Source organism: Chionomys nivalis, chromosome 13 (assembly GCF_950005125.1).
Source record: "Chionomys nivalis chromosome 13, mChiNiv1.1, whole genome shotgun sequence".
In the NCBI taxonomy this organism is placed as follows: Eukaryota; Metazoa; Chordata; class Mammalia; order Rodentia; family Cricetidae; genus Chionomys; species Chionomys nivalis.
The window spans coordinates 51,167,535-51,189,617 of record NC_080098.1 but is presented as its reverse complement, the minus strand read 5'-3'; positions in this window follow the sequence as shown (position 1 = coordinate 51,189,617).

Below are 22,083 nucleotides of genomic sequence, written 5' to 3'. Positions count from 1 at the left end.
AATGGTGCCATTATGATTTGACTCTGGTGCTAAAGGCATGTCAGCAAGACTGTGTCACAATTAGAAGCTGGTAGAACATTTAGAAGTGGGGCCAACTGAGAGAAAGTTGGGCTACCAAGGCATGCCCTTGGAATGATATTGGGAACCTAGCCCCATCTCCTGTCTCTTTACTCCCTGACTGCTGTGAGGTGAATAACTGTGTTCCCACACATGCTCCCTGCCATGACATTCCACATGGCATGACATGCCACAAGTCCCAAATCAGCAGAGCCAAGCAGTCATGGACTGAAACCTCTGAAATTGTGAACCAAAGTAAACCTCTACCCCTTTTTAAGCTGATGATATCACATGCTCTGTTACAGTGTCAAAGAGAAAAGTGCACACCACTGTACCTGGCTTTCCACATGTATTTCAAAAACAGTTTTGTTTGTTATTCGGCATCTGAAAGATTCTGAGACCTCTCTCTCATAGACATACACAGTTATCTAAAGCTTATACATATATGTGCACATACTCTCTTTGTGTCTCTTTTCTCTCTCTCCTCTCCTCCCTCCTAGGCTTCCCTTCCGTTTGTCCTTGCTTGCAGCATGTGGTATACGTGCCATGTTAACACAGGCATTTCCAGGGACTTTTGTTATGACTCTGCTGTTCATTTGCTTGGAGCTAGATAAGCATTTGAATTAATGTGTGCGGCTTAAATCAGGGTGGAGTGCAGCCCATCAGCAAGGCTATATTTATATGAACTTTTATGTCCATCAACGGTGACGATAAAAAACAGTATCAAAGCAAGCCCAGACTTGAAATGTTTTGAATATATTACAATACATTAATTCCACAGAGACTTTCGAGGCGGCCTCATCAGGCGTTCGGAAATCATTTATCTTAAATGAGGCTCTGTAATGTATGAGGGCATTAAGAGAAGCAGTCAATTATGCCGACTTCATGTTTTACATTAAAAAATAGGAAGTATCGTAATTCCTGTTGGGGGTGAAGGCATTTTTCTAATCCCATAATTAGCTCTCCAGGCATCCAAAAAGAGCATTTCATTCTAGGCTTTGGAATAGCCACCTCTTTTTAAAGCCGGATAATGTATGCGTTGGCAGACACAAAGACCAAAATAGATCAAACAGTGCCTGCTCTGGTACCTTTAGGTGATGAGAGATGGAAGAAAGAAACAAAAACAAGGATAATGGTGATGGAATTTATGGCATTGAAAACTTGTTGGCACCCTCCCCCACCACACATACATTGTCCCTTTCTGTCTGTCTGTCTGTCTGTCTGTCTGTCTCTCTCTCTCTCACACACACACACACACACACACACGCATGCACGCACTGAATTAAGTCATTCCCCCTCCCCCTACCGAACCCAAACTATGTGAGGGACGCTGTGCCAGGCTTTGGAAGCACAGAGAATAATCAAAGGTTCCCCCCCATCTTCAAGGACTCCATTGTCTAGTGAAAGGGACAACACGATCATGTAATTATGATGCAATGCCAGCTGTAGATTCCCGAAAGGAAAACGTGCTCGTAGGACACGCCCACACCCGATGCTGCAAAGCAGGAGTGTCCACCCTTAGCCCTTTGCCAGCTGTAAGCTTGCCTTGGTTTTTATTGTGTCGGAGATGAAGTATGGAGGTCTCTGCTCTTTATGACTCAAGCTATGATGTTGGCAACACACCGGCTAAGCATTTGTTTGTGCCTGAGGGCACTCATTCATTCCCCACACACCCTTTCAGTGTAAGGCACAGTTTTAGTTTCCACAAACATCCAAGACTGATAGCAGGGTAGTTATTTAACTGTGCTATGACATCTAGAGTTATGATTCCGAATTCTTGGACAGCAAAAAAGCATTCTACATGGAAATGGAAAAATAAGAACATAACAGTAGACTACCAGAGAGAGCTCTGACAGTCTGGGCCAAGATCACCCAGGCCATAATTTGGTTTCTGATGCCATGATAAAAACACTTTAACAACTCATGGTCACAGTACATCATTGAGGGAAGTCAGGACAGAAAGTAAAGCAGGAAGCTGGAATCGGGACCTGCAGCAGATACCATGAAGGAACACTGCTTACTGACTAACTCTCCATGGCTTGCTCAGCCTACTTTATTATACAATCTAGGACTACCTGCCCAGGGATGAAACAGATGGTTGCTCCTGGTTTTAGAAGAGAGATCAAAGAGGTCTGTGGAGTGTAAAAGGAAAGAACAGAAAAGAAAAAGTGCACCCCAGAGTCCGAATAGGATCAGTTCATCCTACGGGTGTCTCTGAGTCTGGGATAGGGACCTTGCTGAGCTCTGAAGCATGTCATAGGTAAGGCAGAAATGAAGCACCATCCCAGTATACTCCAAGATAAAACCCAAGCTCTCCAATATGGCGTTTGTGGCCCATAAAGGTGTCAGGACCTCTGCTAGGTGGCATCTTGGTTTTTTTAGGTTCAGCACCTGGAGCAGTCTCTCCCATGTGGGTTGCTGGGTACATGGATGGCTAGAACACACTGACCAGTGCCTTGGTTCACTTTGTTGCTATCACAGAATATGTGAGACAGATAACGTATAAACTTATTTCAGCTCACTGCTCAGGAAATCCATGAGCACGGCTTCTGACAAGAGCCTCATGATGCCTTGAGTCATGGTAGAATGTGGAAAGGCAAGTGAGCAAGCAGATTCAGAAGAGAGGACAAACAAAGACAGATCACTTTCAGACAGAGACATGGACTGGTTACCACTATTCTGGGATGGAGAACCCATTGCCATGACTTGACATTAGGGTTCTGTTCCATGACCCCAACTCTTGCCACTAGGTCCCATTGACCCACAGTACTGTGACACTATGGAATTAAGCTTCAACAAGACTCTTGATGGAGGCAAGTGATTTAAGGCACAGCACATATTTTAAAAATTCTTTGCAATCAGATGAAGGTTGTGTCTATAGTTGACTTCGTAAAGACCCTAAAATGTGAGGCTCGGTAGTACAGCATTTGCTTACTCTGTTCACATGTAAGGCCCAGATTCTGTCCCCAACATTGCTATAAGCAGGCAAACAAAACAATACCAGGTTATAATGGTCATAATAAAGGGCTGCAAACATTATGTTTCTGCCAGGAGGAGTCCCTGACATTGTGGAGACACAAATTGTGACATAGTGATGTCAAGTTGTCCATGACATAGGGCTGAAAGAAGGCCACTCTATCTGCCAGGATCACTGCAAGAGATATCTCACTGAAACAACTCTTGTGCAAATAGGTGTGGGCAGGGTTGGGCAAACAACTAGGGGTTATGGTATAATAAAATATACTTCCCAGGTTCCAGACACACAGTTCCTAATGCCTATGGAATTTCCTGAGTGATGAGAACACCATGTTAACCATAGCAAGTCCTCATACCAGTTGGGTTTATGCTAATGAACTGGGTGTTGGTGAGCTTCTAGGTAACTTCAGGATAGGGACAGCAGCTAGAACAATCCACAACATGATGACAGCTGGAACTTTAGCCCCCCATCTCTAAGGCCCTTGGATGAATTACCTAGGGCCAATGATTCAACCAATAGTTGATTCCATAAAATGTCTGGAAAATAAAGTTCAAGGGAGCTTCCTGTTTAGCAAACATGTTGCTATAGCCAGTAAGTGATATACCCTGACCTGATGTGGACAGTGAAAACTCAACTTGGAATCTCTGTAGACCTCGTCTCCTGCAGCTCTTTATTCGTCAGGTCCCGAATGGAAGGTTTCCTAGTAAAAATGAACGTGTAAGCTTAGAGCATTCCTGAATCCTTTGAGTCATACTAGGCACACTAGTGGACCACAGAACCAGTGTTTGCTTGCCTCACAGAAGAGTGTGTTTGCTGTGGAAAAAGCAGGTAATGATGATGCATCTGTCCTTATGTTCCCCTTCCTCTCTTCTGCCTGTGCTTGCTCACTTGCCTGTCCACATTCTACCATGAGTCAGGCAGCATAAGATTCTCATCAGAAGCTGTATTTGTGGGCTGAGGTGACTTATCTGGGGACTCATAACTGGCAGTTGGAATGCACATGGCCTCAGTGGATAGAGTGCCTTGCATTGTGCGGTCTCTGATGTCTTTGAGTAGTGTTGGGATTGAGTTGAAGTGTAAGACACCCAGTTAATCTCTCACAAGCAGAGAGCTTGGTGGGAATACATAGTGGAGCTTAAGGCTCGTAGATTCTGGCAACAATGAAAGCTGTTACCACTTCCAGAGATAGAGGGATGAGAAGGAGAGGCAAGGAGAAAAAGCTTCTGCAATCAGGAGAAAGAGAAATCAAAGGAAACTAACCCCATATGGGTTCTCATCAAGTGTAGAACTAGTAGGAGCTGGTTCCCTGATGACAGGCAAAAGGGGGATGGTTGTCAGCCCATACTATAGAGAAAAGAAATGCAACAGGGCTTCCCAATCACGTGACAGGATTTGGAATCAACTAGAAGACACACCTCTGTATGCCTGTGAGGGTATTTCCAGCGAGTTGGGTTTTTCTTCTTTTTAAGATTCATTTCATATTTATATTGTATGTATATGGGTGCTTTGTCTGTATGCACACCAGAAGAGGGCATCTGACCCCATCATAGACAGTTGTGAATCACAATGTAAATGCTGGGAATTGAACTCAGGACCTCTGGAAGAACAGTCACTGTCCTAAACTACTGAGCCATCTCTCCAGCCCCCTCCAGCAAGTTTTGACTGAGCAAGGAAGACCAATCCTAAAGCTGAGCACTTGTATTTATCTATCTCTGCTTCATGACTGTGACCAGCTCCCTGCTATCCTGATGTCAGGCCCTCTCTGCCATAATGGACAGTAGGAGCCCAAATATATTATTGTCACTGAGCCTTCCAAGTGAGAGCCAAAATAAACCTATCCTTTCTTAAGTTACTTTTATCAGGCATGTTGTCACAACAATGAGAAAAGTGACTCATGCAGGTTTGGGGATAGAGTTGAACCACAGAAGTAACTGCTGTTAGAAACATATCCTTTGCCCAAACAAGTCTTGAGCTATTTATAAACAAAGCAGTTTCACGGCGTGTTTGCAAGATGTGCACAACACATCATGACCCAACTCCTGCTAACCCTGATGGTAAGATGGTGCGGAATGCTCGATGGTGAACGAGAGCTTTTGGACTGGGCAACAGGAAGGATGGCAGGCATGTGAGTGAGGTGGTAGACAGTAGGTACTCTAAAAATGTTTGTCCCTACAGATGGGAGCGTGTAAACCTCACAGAAAGACTCAGGAGGCTGGCTCAGGAGAGCAGGCCCGCAATGAGATGTGCTAGTCCAGTAGGGAACATCCGTAGCCTCTGAAATTTTTCAAAAATTTTCAGAATGTTTTCTGATAAAAGGCTATGGAGAATACATACACACAAAGTAGACACATGATTTATGAAGCCAAAAGGAATCCTCACCAGGGCCTGAAAAATGCTTCTGGGAAATCTGCATTTAATTTTTTTTTATTATGGATTTATTGAGCCCTGCATTTTTCTCTGCTCCCCTCCCTGTTTCTCCCCCTCTCCTTCAGCCCATGGAGTTTGCTGTCTCAGGCTTGCTCTGGCCTAGGTTGCCAGCTCAGATCTGTTTCTGTAAATGTCCCTGGCCTAGATCCACTCCTGTAAGAGTCCCTGGCTTGGGGTTGGCCCCACAAAGGTCTCTAGCTCTAATCTACTCCCTCAGAGTTCCCAGACATGGGTGCACCCGAACCTGCAGAGGACCTGGCTCAGGCCTACTCCCTGGAAGGTCCCAGATTCATGCCCAGACCTGTAGAGGTCTCTGGATCCTGCCTATACCCTCATAGGTCCTAGACTCATACCTGGACCTGCAGACGTCTCTGGTTCCGGAATTTTCTTTTGTACTGTGTCAAGATGTCACTGTGATTGGTTTAATAAAGAGCTGATGGCCATTAACTAGACAGGAAGAGGCTATGTGGGACTTCTGAGGACAGAAAGCTCTGGTAAGAAGAAAGGAGGGGTCAAGAGTCCAATGCAGAGCAAAACATGCAGGGGTAGAGGTAAAAGCCATGAGTCACATGGCAATATGGAGATGAATAGAGATGGGTTAATTTGAGATCTAAGAGTTAGGGCTCAAGACTAAGCTATGGAGCAAGCTTCAAAATTGATGTCTTTGTGTTGTTTTTTTGTTGTGTGTGTGTGTGTGTGTGAGCTAGCAGCCCAAAGCAAAATTCATCTACAACTGACACCCAATATGAGGCTATTTGATATCCCTTGTGGAAAAATTTTCCTCTAATACCTTTTAATATGCTGGGAGTTATTATAAGTTGGCACTAGGATGGTAAATTTTTCTCTATCCTGTTCTTGTAAGGGTATAGTAAAACAAACAAAAACCAGTCTTTTAAATCAATCACTATTAATACTACCCCCCACCCACCCATGGCTTCTTCCTTGATAGGCAAAGTTTACTGTTTGCTTGAGGTTCTGATTCTTTATTACAATGTTAAAAGTCCTTGTGTGCCCTTCCCAGGTGTTGTATCTCAGTCTTCTCAATATTTACTTTCACACCAAGGTTTTCACTTACTTTTACCACTCTATTTACCATGACCTGAAGCTCATTTTAACTTTTAGCAAGTAGTGCTGTATCATTGGCAAAACGCAAGTTATTGATTTGCACACCACTTCTCTGCACACCAGTTTCCTCATCCTCCAGGGTTGTTGTTGCTATTATTAATTCCAGGAATATATTAAAGAGTAGTGGTGAGAGGATGCATCCCTGCAACACTCCTACAATTATCTTAAACGAAAGCCACTTAGAGAAGACAGAGTTTCAATGGGACTTAAGGTTCCAGAGCGTTAGAATCTGGGACCATCACAGCAGGAAGTATGGGAGCAAGCAGACAGGCATAGTGCTGGAGCAGTAGTTGAGAGTCACATCTTAATTCACAAAAGCAAAGCAGAGAATGGTTTGCGATCTCAAAGCCCATCCCCAGTGACACACCTCTGCCAACAAGGCCACACTTGCAAATCTGCCCCAACAGTTTCACTCACTGAGAATCAAGTATTCAATATGAGCCTATGTGGGCCAGTCTCATTCAAACTATAAAAGTGGCACGTACCGGCTTGTATCAAAAATGCAGCATTATCATCAGTTATTAAGTAGACTAGAACTGCTTTTTCAGTCCATTGACCTTAAAGACAGGGGTGTCATACCATCCTAATCCATGGTACCTGACATAAGCTCAATCAGTGCTTTGGGAATGAATCTGAATCCAGTTTTAGGACAGTGGTCAGGCCATCGTCAGCACTAAAAACGTCCTCCTGGAGAACAGTTGTGGAACACTTCCCCACATGGAGCTGATTAAATCCTTGCTGTCTTTTCAAGTTCTAAGTCTGAAACAAATTATGGGCATTAAAAGAAATGTGCACGTTTAAAATTTTGTATCAAAGAACTATCCAAGGTTTTGGCTGTTCTTAGGAAAATGGTGCCAAGAATCTCTCCTTTGAGAAACTGCTCATCTTTGGAGTGGCCTTCACCCTATTGGGTGTCTTAATGAAGGTTCAGAACACCTTAGACAAACAAAAATAATCTATATATCACCTCAAAGCTGTGAACACAGAATAGCAAATCTAGTTTAAAGGAAATTTAAAAATTGCTTATCCTGGGCCAAATGTGAGTGACACATTCAAGTTACTTAAAATAGAATTGTTATGTAAACTGCTAAAAGACACTAAACTAAAGGAAGCTGCGAAACAACAGATTTACCAAGGGGCTCCCACAAAGCCCAGAAACCTCCCCCATAGGCTTCAGATGCTATCTGAGAGCATTCTTAACTTTAGAATTGATGGAGACCCGAGGGCTGCTGAGATTAATGATATAGTCTCAAAAAGTTTATCTATTAATTAGAAGATGTTAGATTACATGTAAAAGTTAAACGAGTTTGCTATTAAAAGGCCTAAGATAACCCAAGACAATTTGGGCACTTTTATATAATAATGTGGAGAATGATAATAATAAACACTTTCATCATTTCCAGCGTGGCAAGCCCTTTCACTCTGGGTTAGTCTAGCATTTTAATTATGTTGTCAGAGAGAGAAAAGGGGCCGAAAATTCTTCCTCCCGGCCCCACAGCCCTTCCCTTGTGAAGCCATTAACAAGCATTTACAGAAACCACCAACTTGGGCAAGGGTTACTTACTGCTGAGTCATCAGGGCAGCCTGAGCTCTTTATTGCCTTGTTTGTGTCAGATATTCATGAAATGACCCCCAAGGGAGATAAATAAGTTCTTCCAAGACTCTGAGTGCTAAAGGAGATTGAAAAACCTAGAGAATTTTAACGGTTTAGCTAATCCAGGCAGAAGAGAGCTCCAGGAGAGGACGGGTTTCTAGAAGAATCACCTCTCCATGTGGCACACCCGTCATTAGGGGTCTAGAGACAGAGGAAAAAACCTGAATGAGCTACATTTTTATTTTGAATTTTAATTTAGATGTTGCTTTGAGCTAGGGATGTAGCTCAGTGGTAGAGTGCTTGCTTAGCCCTGAAAGGAGGGATGTGTGTGTGTGTCTGTCTGTCTGTCTGTCTGTCTGTGTCTGTGTGCCTGTGTGAAATGGGGAAAGGAAGAAGAGAGAGAGATTAGCAGGCTTGGAAGTTACTGAGAATGAACCCTTTGTCCCTGGTAACACCCTAATTTTAAGGACAGACACATCACAATAAGTCCATCTTATGACTTAAAATATTATATGAAAGGGAGAAAAGGGAGGTCTTTGTTGAAGCTCCTCAAAAGATAGTTATTTCTTATCAATGAAGCATAGTTAGTGTGTTAGCTAGTTTTATGTCAACTTGACACAAGCTACGGTTATCTGAAAGGAGGGAACCTCACTTAAGAAAATGGATCCATAAGATCCAGCTGTAGGACATTTTCTTGATTAGTGATTGATGAGGGATGAAAGAGACCCACACACAGTGGGGCTTCCTCCCAGACCCAGGATAGATTAGGCACAAACAATACCCAAACACCTCTTTTTACAGAGAGATCCTTTATTAAAGAAGTTAAAGTGGCTGCTTTCTGACTCAGGCAGGAAAGAGCAGCAAATGGCCTTGCAGGTACAATTTTAAGAGGATAAGATGGGGATGCCTGTGTTAGAATGGGCTAGGATGCAGTTTTAAAGGAGTAGGGGATTAGAGAGAAGGCGGAAGGGACAAGGGAAAGTGGGAGGGGTATTTGTCCTGGAGGGACAAAGGACCACCTCTGGATAGAGAGGAGACACATAGGAAAATGGCACTTTATAAAGGTAAAGGGGGAACCCCATGTTAGGATGAGGTACTTAATATTAATTGGGTATGTTAATTAGGTGAGCCAAAGGGGGCTTTTGATTGGTGGACTTTGGTAGTCAGTCTCAGGAGGAGGAAGTGGCAAATGAGGAAATAGACCTTGGTGGATAGCTGTAGGGGTGTAATCTAATGTATTTTAGCAAGGCAGAGGGAATGGGAGAGGAGGGCAAAGCCTGCCAAAGTCATGTGCTCAAAAGGGCTAGTGTCCCTTCAGGGTAGGTCCCAGCCCATTGCGGGTGGTGCCATCCCTGGGCTGGTGGTCCTATTCTATAAGAAAGCAGGGTGAGCAAGCTATGGGGAGCAAGCCAATAAGCAACACCCCTCCATGGCCTCTGCATCAGCTCCCACTTCCAGGTTCCTGCCCTGTTTGAGTTCCTTTCCTCAGTGTTTTTGATAATGAACTGTAATAGGGAACTGTGAGTGGAATAGACTCTTTCCTTTCCAAGTTATTTTTGATCATGGCATTTCATCACAACAACAGTAACTCTAAGACAAGCTGGTACCAGGAATGGGTTACTGCTGTGACAGACCTGACCATGTTGTTTGGGGGAGGATTGTGGAAAGACTTTGGAACTTTGGTTACAAAAGCCATTGAGTGTTGAGACCTCAATGAACTATTCCGTATGAACTTAGAAGATAAGATTGTTGAGAGCAGTGCAGACAATGGAGTCTTCACTTGTGACATTTCAGAGGGAAGCAAAGACTCTTCTGAACAATTTGCATGAAGAAACTGTGGTATCTAGTTAGCTGGAGCTGAGGACCCTTCTGTGATTAACAAGAGACCAGAGCCACTAAAGTAAAACCTTTGCTTTCTGGGATAATGCATGCTGGTCAGCTGGGACTGAAGAAACAGCTATGATTAAGAGACTAAGAGCATTGAGATGCAGTCTTGGTCAGCACACAGAAGCTTTGTTCCAGAGGTGGCCAAAGACCCTGAAGAGAGCCCAGGAGAAACTATTGATGAGCGTGTAATCCAATTACTGTACAGGACCCTAGCAATTTTGGAGATACCATCACCGTGGGATAACCACCAAAAAGAGCAGCCGAAGTAATTCTGAATGATCCAGAAGACTACGATTAGAAATATATTATTGTCCCTAACCTTGAGTATCTATCCAAGTAGGCTTGATAATCAGCCAGATAAGAAGCTATCCCTCAAGAAGCTATCTGTTTAAGAAACATGTTACACCTAAAACAATAAGTGGTAGGAGGAGCAGCCTCACTCTTTTATCTTATGAGATATCATATACCCCAGAGGTATTTATGTGTTTATATTTCACATCAATTTATATGATGTAATTGCTTTTTTCAGAGTTATAATGCAGAAAGTATAATTCTTTTTTATTTTTCCCTCCTTCTGAGGGACTAGGAGTTAGATTCCCTGGTAGGGATAGGAGGCTATGGCTAGGTGATAAATGGGGTGAACTTCCAAGATGGCAGACTTCTTCTCACCCTCCTGACCTGAGACAAAAGCCTGGCAGCTTAAAATAAGAACCTTGTAGGTTCCCCCTCCCACCAGTAGGCCTTGCTACTGGTGGATTGGCTCAACAAGTTCAAGGCTGAATCAGGACATGTTACACAACAGTTATGGAGAATCAGTCATCCTATCGATTTCCAAACTAAGTTAGGAGAGGAAAACTCTTCAGAGACTTGAAACACACCACCCCTGTAGAAGACACTGGGTCTCTGGCTTCTGGAGTGTCCCCTCTGTTTTGCAGAGGGTCTTTTTCTATATTTCTGCTGTGCATGTGTGTTTCCTCACCCCAAGAGATGCTTTTCTTCAGCTGCTGCCTCTGTCTTCTCCTGTTTACTGTGTTTGAGATATCGCTGAGGCTACATATCAAGTTCAAGATTACTCCTGCCTTTTAAACTCCATAGCTAGCAGAGAAAACAAACCCAACCAAGACCCCTAAATGGTAACATTTCCATCTCTCTAAGCCTGTTTGCCTGATACCTTGGGCATTGCTGCCGTTTCTCTCCGGGGAGCCTCTAGGCCCACAGAGCCTCCTCAGACCTGCATAGCTGAGCCTGCCTCTCTCCTGACCTCCCATTCAGCACGCACCAAGCCTACTGTCATCTTCTTGCCAACTCCCTCTCCCTGGCAGCCACTGAGATCTTCTGTTTGCCCACCTAGTGGCTCCCCGCCCCCTTCTCAATTGCTAATAAAATTGTTTGAGATTACCTTCCAGGTCTGCTTTTAAACAACTTTACCTGTACATCTAAGAATCTGCAAAGCAGCCCCAGTGTTCTTTGGCTAATGCTTTAAAAATGAAATTAACTTCAAAAATTAAATTACGCACACATGGTAATAATAGTGTCTGGTTAATTGAATTACTTGGTTAGCTAACAAGCGTGTCTCTTTGGTCCTTGGTAAGATGATTGATTTTTGCTTCCTTCATTCTCCATCAGTTGGGTCCTTCTCAGGGCTAAAGGTGTGTGATCTGTAGTTGAGTCTTCAGGGACCTTAATGTCTTATAGAAAGACTCAGAGGACACCATTCTAGGTAAACTTCCAGAGAGACGAAATTGTTTCCATAATTCCATTGTTGATTATTGGTTATGCACAGAGTCCAGGTTTAAGGGATAACATGGAGGAGTTATATCTTGGGGACCAGAGAGCCTGAGCTCTGTCATCAGCTGGTGTCTACTGAGTGCTTCAGTTTGCTTTAAAGGCTTCTATCTCCCAAAGAAAATGAAGAGCATATAGTAAAAGGCTGGTGGCTCTCTTTAGCTTATCTCTTCAAAGTTAGACATCCCTGACTAAGAAAGGAGACCCTCAGAGCTTCCTGTTATCTTGGAAGGACCCGTTTCCTCCCTGGCCATGGCGCAAGGAGCAAGGGCAACCCTTATTCAGATGCAGTCTTCTCCACAGTTTAAGTAATCCTCCTCGTTTAGTCAATGAAAAGACCCCTCCACTAGAGGTGCCCAAAAGTGAGAAGTTTATTTGCAAAGCTACCACAGGCTTTAATTAGTGTGGATTCACACTGGGCTTAATGCAAAACAGCCTCTTTTAATCAGCCTAGAACAGAGGTTCTCAACCTTTCTAATGTTTTGACCCTTTAATACAACTCCTCATGTTGTGATGACCCTAACCATACAATTATTTTCATTGTTACTTCGTAACTACAATTTTGCTACCATTATGAATCATATAAATATCTGATGTGCAGGATAGCTGATACACAATCCCTGTGAAAGTTTCCTTCGACTTCAGGGGTCAAGACCCACAAGTTGAGAACTATTGGTCTAGCACACTAACTAGTGAGACTAAATTCCAAGGATTCCACAGAAGCAAGGGATCCGGGATGAAGGGGAAAATGAGAGACCAAGTCCTAAGTCAGTGATTGACTGGAGGAAGGAGATAGTCTTTAATTTCCTGCAATAGCTTAAGTGGGTGATGGAGCAACAGAGGCAACTGACATCTCAGAGCCTTGGGCTAGGGTTTAAGTAGCATGTGCTAGGCCTGGGTTCCCTGGGTCCTCCCCCAGGACCACAGTCAAAGAAAGTCAAAACAGTAAAATAATTATGATTGTGCAGAAACTTGCCAAATGGGCCTAAGAGCTAATCCCGTGGAACAGAACTGAAGTCACACGTTGCCCCCTTTGAAGTCAGGAGGGATGTTATAAAAGCAGAGCTTTGGAGACTAGGGAAGCTGGCTACCCTTTGATGCAAGTTTCTTATCACTTCATCTTAACCACTGTTAGAAAAGCAGCCTATCAGAATCAAGGAAATATAAAAATGTGCCCTCTCAAACTGAGGCCAAAGATGGATCTACATCAACCCATATGGTCACTCTCAAGAAATGATGTTACAAAGGACAGTGTTCTTCAAGAAAAGGAGAGACAAGTGAAGCCCTTCTTCAAAGGAGGTCTTCTGTACCCACCCACACAGCACTTCCCTGGAGAAAATAATTACCACCAAGTCTACTTCAAGAGCAACAGAAGAGCCAAGGGAAGAGGATCACAAAGAGTTGGAAGCCAGCCTGGACTACAGAATGAGTTACAGGCTAGTCTGAACTAGAATGTGAGAGACTGTCTCAAAAACACAAAGTAAGAACAAGAAGAGAAACTCATTTTATAATTACAGGTTATTTGAAACTCCAAATGGCATTTCTGTTTAATTTAATGACTTTAGTTGGCTTCAACAAACTTTGTCACTTCCCTTAATTTTTCGAAATTGAGAATATTCAGAACGATATGTTGCTGATTCTAAACATAATGTCAAAAAAAAGAATGGAAAAGTTTGAATAATTCCAGTGCCAGTAACTTTCTCATTATTCCAGCACTAGAAATTTGTACAAACGAGTCCAGACTTGCTTGTTTAAAAATATCAATAGCTTTATATAAAACTTCCATCCAATAAGGGGCAGGGTAATACTTTTAAAGTAACTGTGTGGGTGAGTGGGGATATACCTCAGTGGTAATCACCTACCATGCATGAGGCCCTAGATTCAATTAAAAAGAAAAATCTAAAAGAGAGGGAGAGAGAAGAAGAAGAAGAAGAAGAAGAAGAAGAAGAAGAAGAAGAAGAAGAAGAAGAAGAAGAAGAAGAAGAAGAAAGGCAAAGTCATGAAATAATCTAATCTGCACAGGGCTTAGACTATCTACTGTCTACTGGATTCTATGTAGAATGGTGCCAGGACCTCCAAGGCTCTATCCCAGCCACCCAGCTCCCAAAGAAATACACGGAGACTTATTCTTACATATGAATGCCCAGATTTAGCTTGGCTTATATCTAGCCAGTTTTTCTTAAATTATCCCATTTCTCTTTAACTATAGTTTGCCTCTGGGATTTTACCTTTCATATATATGTTATTATTTATTAAATATACTTAATATATCATATATAGATATAGATATATCTTTTCCTCTTACTCCATAGCTGGCTGGATGGCTGAGTGATTGGCCCCTGGTGTCCTCCTCTTCTCCTTTTCTCAATCCTCACTGTTCTTTAGATTTCTACTCCTTTTTATTCTCTCTGCTCGGCAGTCCTGCCTATTTCTCTCTCTTGTCTAACTGTTGGTTATTCAGCTCTTTGTTAGAACAATCAGGTGTTGTATGCAGGCAAAGTAACACAGCTTTACAGAGCTAAACAAATGCAACATAAAAGAATGCAAGACATCTTTGCATCATTAAACAAATATTCCATACGAATGTTTATACTATGTAACCCATCTTAAACCAATACTCCACAACAGACGGTTGGTTCCCAAGGGCTACAAATGAAGCATGGGAGGAAAGAAGGTAGAGGACAGAGGTGGTTCATCTGGGGCTGCAGTGAGCTCTCTTCCCAACATGGAGACTTCCTAAACATCCCTCACAGTCAAGACAGAGAGGAGGATAGAGGATTCTAGTCTCCACAGCCTCTGCAACAGGGAAATACATCTCAAACTAATCCAAAGGAGAACCAGGCAAGCAATCAGGAACTTTCACTGTGCAGAGCTCCATCTGGTTCCCTAAATAAAAATTAATGCTAACATGCCCGTAGCTAGGTACATGACTATTGAAAAGTACAAGGACATGTGTAGCAAAGTCCCAGGAGACACATGAATGGCAGCCTGGGCACCAGAAGCACACATTTTCCGAGAGGGAAACATTAGTGGGGCATTGTTAGCCAGTATCCCCATCAGAGTGACGGACTACCTGACAGAAACAATTAAAGAGGAAGGGGAGGTTGATAGAGGCTCCTGGTCTCCTGGTGGTTTTAATCCATGGCCTCTTGGCTCAGTGTTTCCAGGCTTGTAGTCAGGCAAAGCATCATGGTGGGAAAAGCAGGATGAGGGAAGCCACTCATTTCATGGCAGCTAGGAAAGAGGAGGAAGTAAAGGAGAGCGAGCCAGAGAGGAAGAGAGGGCAAGGAAGTCAAGAAGGGGCTGAGGACAAGATGGACCCTTCATGCCCCCTTGCTAGTCACTTAATTCTTCTAGTTCCTTAGTTTCCAACACCTCCGACTCATGCCAGCAAACTTCATCCATTGATAAGGGCAGAGAGTTGGTCTAATCACTTCCCCAAAGCCCCACCAGTTGGCAAACAGGAAAGGAGGAAGGAGGCCAGTTTCACAGCAAAGATGCAGGCAGGGAAGCCAGGTGGGTCCACATTTCCCCAGAGAGAAGGGGAGGGACATCCCATAGATGATCTGCAGATCTGGACAAGAACTTGGCTGCCAGGACAGATGGCAAGGGGTACTGTGTGAGAATCCTGAGTACCGGTTTGAGACAGATCTACATTTCTGTTTTGAACCTGGTTCTGAAGCTGTATAGCCTTGGGTTTACTATTAACTGCTCTTTACTTTTATTTTATTTTTGGTTTTTTTCGAGACAGGTTTTCTCTGTGTAAAGCCCTAGTTGTCTGGAACTTGCTTTGTAGACCAAGCTGGTCTCGATCTCACAGAGATCCACCTGCCTCTGCCTCCCGAGTGCTGGGAGGGATTATAGGCATGAACCACCACCACCTGGCTCTTTTCTTTATTTTTTATTTAGTTTTTGTTCATTATTATAGACTTAATTCTGAAATCCCACTAGACTTGGAGAAGAATAAGGAAAATAGGGACCCCAAAGAACTGCAGTGGGATTACCATGGTTACAGAATGTTTTGAGCAGACCAGGTAGAGGGCATTATCTCCTAGGTTCCAGAAGGCATGGACTGGTGGTGAAGACGTACACAGGTCACAAGTGCAAACACTGTCCAGTCGGCAACAGTGAACTTCTCTCAGGTCTTGCCATCCCTGGACCCAAAACACTCCATGGCTTACACATACTCAAGCCTTCTTTTCATTTCCCAAAAGCGACATGTTTGCCATCCAACCATTTACTCTTGGCAGTGAGATGAAAACCTGGGAACTGTTTGTACTTGGTCTAGCATTGGTCATGTCCAAGATGCCAGAACCTGCATGCTTCAAGATGAAGTTCTCATCCTCAAATATTTTCTCTGTGGAATGTGAGGACACCATGACGGCATGTGAATCCTGGCGTGATTCTGTGAAAGGAGAAACCCTTGTAACCAAGTCCTTTCTCTCCATGCTCAGAGTAGGAAAGTTTTCCATGACCTCTGGAGTTGTGTCTACAAACAGCTCAAAGAAGATTTAACCCAAAGGCTCACGATCGATCACAGGGTGGAGTTGATTATGGTTGTCAACAAGCAGCTACAGGGGACAATCACATCTGCAAAACCTTCACTGTTCTTGAGAGCCAGTGCCCTCATTTCCAGAGCAGAGGTTAGTACTCCCTTCATGATGCACAGAGGATCTTAAGTGATATCTTTATGGAGAGGTAGTCAACCACTCAAGCAGTCATAGCCATATGGATTATTAAGGTTATTTGTCTGGGGAAAGGTGGATCAATAGCTATGAATTAGAGTTGGACAGAGGTCAGATGTTCTGGTGTGTTATTGGTGCATACCAGGATAACTGCAGATAATACTTTAAGAAGCTAGAAGGATTTTATGGTGGCATAATTATAAGATAAATGTTTGATGAGATGGGTATATGTCATACTGCACAATGCATACAAATATCCAAATGTTACATGGTATTGCATAAATATATATCATTTTTGTTTTGATGTGTCAGTTAAAAAATAAATATAATTGGAAGGCCTAATGACACAGTCTGTAATCCCAGCTGCTAGCAAGACCAAGGGTAGAAGATAAAGTTCAAGAACTGCTTCCAGAACAGTGTGAAGTCATGACCAGCCCCGGCAATTTAATCAACAAAACCTTGTCCCAAAAAGTAACAAGGTACTAGGGATTTCACTCAGTATACAGAAATGATCTAGCGTCTTCAAGACTAGGATTTTTTTTTTAGGATGGTTTTTCTGATCCATACCTTTAACTCCAGCATGTGTGGGTAGAGACGGGTAGGTCTCTGTTAGTTTGAGGCCATCCTGGTCTACATAGCGAGTTCCAGGAGAGTCAGAGGCATAGGTGGGGGATAAAGATTAGATTTACTTCCCATTTTAAATTAATTAACTTAAAATTTGGTGCATGTGTATGGGCATATGCATGTGTATATGTATTCAAATATGTGTTAGCATACATGTGTGGGCACACATGCATGTGTGAAGAAACCAGAGATTGGCACCAGGTGTCTTTCAAGTACAGCAAATACTGAGCAATCTTGCTATCCCCTAATTAAATTATTTTATTTTATGTGTATGGGTATTTTGCCTGTCTGTATGGTTGTGTACCATGTGTGTGGTGCATACAGGCCAAAAGAGGGCACTGGATCCGCTGGGACTGGAGTTACAGATATGGGTCAATATGTGGGTGCTGAGCATCAAACCCATGACCTCTAGAAGAACACCAAGTACTCTAAAATGCTGATCCATTATTTCCAGCCTATTCATTAATTTTTTAAAAAGCCTATTGGAAGATGTGCATAGGTTAACAAAAAGATTATTAAGGCAAGGTATCTCATCACAAACCTATAATTTTAGCACTCAGGGGGTCTCCAGTTCAAGATCAGCTTGGGCTACATAGCAAAACTGCCTCTGAAAACAAATCAAAAGACTAGAAAATGTGCAGGTTCCTGGTTCTGTCTCAAATAGGAAGTGATGCATCTACATCAAGACAAGGCAAGGAGGACGAGGTAGGACTAGGTGTCCTCAGCATGGTGGACAAATTAGAGACAAGGAGGGGTTGCTCTGTGGAGTGGTTCTGTTGGAGGGATTCACTTTTTTTTAGTAGTTGTTAGAGATGCTTTCTACCGACAAGCTGCAACTTTCCATTCTTGATGCCATTGAACCCAGTGGACAGCACACAGGAGGTCCTATCTCCTTCTGGGGACCAGAAAAAGACATAGTAGACTAGACCAGCAAACCTCTACTACTAGGAAGCCTGACCTCAAGCAGCAAACTCTAGCTCTCTGCCTATCTAACTGAGCTGCAGAATTATTTAGCAGAGCGAATGGAATGAAATTGCTCTCTGGGGACTCCATCCTCATCTCTATTTGATTGTTGTTAGAATCTGACCCTAGGTTTGTAGTGATGAAGAATCAGATGTGATCAATATAGATACTTTGAACACTTCTGATAATGCCTCAATAATAAGTAATATTTATATATCATCTGAACATCCCTAAGCCAAAATATTCAACTTCAAATTTGTGAGCACCAACACAATGTCACAATATCATCATGTTTTCTATATAAAATTATTTAAAATAATATATCCAGGATAAAAATGTATATGAAACATATTTTAATTAACATTTATTTATGTATTTAGTGTGTGTGTGTGTATACGTGTGTGGTATGCTTGTGTTATGCACACCAAGGGGCATATGCAAAAGGTCAGAAGACAATTCATGGGAGCTGGTTTTGTCCTTATACTCTGTGGATCCCAGGAATTGAACAAAGGATGTCAGGCTTGGCAGCAAGTACCTTTACCTGCTGAGGCATTGGGAAAAAAGCCTGCCTCCACCTTAGGCTTAAAAGCCATTTTATAATAAAGACAAACTAGGTCCATTCCTGTTTATAATTAAACCTCCATTTCTCAAGGATTGAGCTATGCCCCACCTGTAGGCTTAACTACAAATGGTTCTATACTCCTGTTCTAGGAAAGGTAATCACATCTTTGTTTTAAAAAAATTATTAACCATATTGTAACCCTATGCTTGTTTCAAAGGGTTTTTCTGGCTACCTCTTATTATGACTACCTTGCAATCATGTCTTTGTTTCAAGAGGTCCTTATGACTAACTTGCTGCTCCTGTAACCCCACCTATTTTGCCTGCTGGAAAGCCCCTAACAGTTATAAAATCTTGTCTTCCTTATATCCAATATTGACCTCTCAAACACCATGTACATGAATCAAAAAGCTTGCTTTTATTAATTTGGCCCTGATGATTTGAGTCAGTGGCCTTTCTCCTCCCATTTTTGGAATTAACAGCATCTCTCTTGCTCAAAATAAATAAATTTTGTGTTTGGACTTAGGTCTCATCACCCAAATATCATATATACATATGTATATATGTTTGTGTGTGTATATGTGTGTGTGTGTGCAAGTGTTGTGTAATTTTTGCTGGGGAGACATAAAAAGGCCTATTCATCTTAGACAGGACACTGAAGATGTGCTAAAAACAACTCCATTCTAACAGACTAATAACCCCCAAACCTCAGGGGAGCTCAGAAACCTGGGTCAGAAAAAGGACATGCAGGCAATACCGAGCTTGGATGCTGGCATAGAAGCAACATGAAATCATACTGTGTTTGGTTCACTCTAATTTATTTGCTGAGTTATCCTGGCAAGTAGATTATTTGTTTCTAGTATAGTTGTTAGAATTTAGCGGTAAGAGTACCTTGGTAGGTCAGAAACAAGGAATGTTGAGACAAAGATCCTATCATGTAACAGATCTCATGCAAGAAATTTATTCGGGAGTGGGGAGCAAAAGGCTGCCTCGGCGTGGGGATGTGAGAGAGAGAAGCAGACAGAGGACATTTGGCAACTGGTGATGATGTAGCTGCTGAATTGGTGAAGGTAGACTGTGGGAGCACCTGAAAAGGGGGACATGTTAGAGATCAGGGGCTCCTACAGCCTGCCTTCAGTGACCCAGCACCAGCAGTCATGTCATTAGGAGCTGCCAAATGCGACATGTATACCCATTAAAAGTTAAGCAATGTCCCACAAACACAGACCTCTCTCTCATGTTCCCTCTTGTTCTCTCACTGTCTCTGTCCCTTTTCTTTCTCTCTTATGTATCCACTATGAGAAGGCCTTTGTGCACTCCCCATCAATAGATCTCTTGCTTGAAATTTGTTGCATGGTGCAATCTCTGTTGCAGCATTGCTTAACTCCAACCTGCAAGGTACTCTCACTGCTACATCCCAGCATTGGTGTCTGTGACTCCGTAGGCTCTCTGGGTGCAGCCCCCCCCCCCCGCCAGGGCCTGAGCCACACCAGGACCCTACTTGCCCATTTCCCTCACAACAGATTCACCTTCCGGCCCACAGATTGCTTGACCTTCCATCCATCACCCCAAATTGCTAAGAGATCCCTTTCTATCAGCATAAATGTTTCACTGAGTCTCCAGTACCCTTGGAGGCAGAAGTATCCACTGCTGACCATTACCCCTGGGTGAGGCTTTGTTTTTGAGCAAGGATTTTTGCTGTTTGACTTCATTCCAAAGTCCTGGTAACAGGCAGTGAGAGACAGACAGACAGAGTGAGAGAGCAACTGAGAGAGTGAGCCTTGATGGGGCACTTTTAATGGGCATTTGGTGACTGATGATGATGTAGATGCTGGTGCTGCTGAGTTACTGAAGGCAAGCTGTGGGAGCACCTGATTTTTAACATCCCTCTATTTTGTTTATTATAAAGGTGAAAAACTAGGAAAAGGTGATGGCTAGTCAGGAATGGGGGCACTTTGTTCTTTAGACTGCTTCCTGCTATCTGGGGACATTGACATCTTTGGGGACACAAGAAAGCTGGCATTGTTGGCCAAGTCCTGGAAGAGCAGGCTGTTTCACTTGCTGTCCAGGCTCTGCAGGACCATCTTGGGTGGCTACCTGGACAATAACCCTAGATTCCTCCCATGGTCATTGGGGGCAGAGATCCCAAGGGCAGCGTCTGGTTTTGGCTACAAGACCAAGAAGAGCCAGCAGACTTAGGAAAGTTAGATTAGCATCTTGGTACTGTCTCTCCCTGTCTCTGTCTCTCTCATGTCTCCGCTCTGAAATTAGCCCCCCCCCAATAAATCTCTGTGTGAGATCTGTTGTATGGTGTGATCTTTGTGGCATACCTTGACCTTGACCCGCCAGGTACCCCAGTCACTTAATCCTAACAACAGTGTTTTGCCAACCTTCACATCTATCTTTTGTTTTAGATTAGGGACACTGAACAACAGCTATATATTTAAAGTCCGAATGTGTGCGTCATTTATAACAAGAGCAGCTGGGTGGGCATCGTTCTTTGTCCTTTGGTTGCCTTGATTTTCCAAAAGAAACGACTACTCTCCTTCCAGTCACCATTGTTCAGATTAGGCCAAGAGGGCATTTCTAACTGAGGAGTTGGGCCTGGCTAATCAGAGCCCCAGAGTCTGGGCTCCATAGTGGTAGATTCCAAACTCTACCTGGAACAATGTCCTCAGAGCCAACAGACCCCAGGGTGATCTGTCTGGTCTGTAGAAACATCCTCTGTGCTGGAACAGGTGAAACACCCCACTGAACATGAGATAGGGGGTCATGAAAAGGAATGCACAGCCCGAGACAGAGAGACAGGATTCCACCATGACAAAAGCCATGCAAATCACAGCTTCTGGGCCACTGAGCTAATCAGTCCCTTTCTTCCCATAGCCTCTTTGCCTTGGGTTTTCTGTGGTGTGCGTGTAAAAACCATATTGATGCATGCAAGCGTAGATAGGATGCTATAGACCGATGTCCATTTAAATAAGTGTGAAAATTGACCTAAAATAAGTTCACTTTTAGACACTGACATGTAAAATACCCCATTTTGCCTCAGACTTGATAACAAACACACAGTGCCATCTCCCCTTTGCTGCTTGTGTCCTGGAAGACTGTGAGCATTATTTTAATTTCTGGGAACACAAGCTGCTCCATGTCTTCTCAGATGATGCTTTTTTTCAGCCCTAAGTTCTTTTTCTAACAGCAACCCAAGGACAGTCTTTTTAGATGGGTGACCTAGAGTCCGCGAGTCACAGCGCTAGGTTCCAAAATAGTGCCTGGCTCAGCCACTGGCAGTCAGAGCCAACAGACTTCACTGTGATCTAGCTTTACAGAAGTCACATTCTTGATGACACCTAGAAAGGTGTCATTTTCAAAAAGTGAGATACGGCCTTTTATACAACCACCA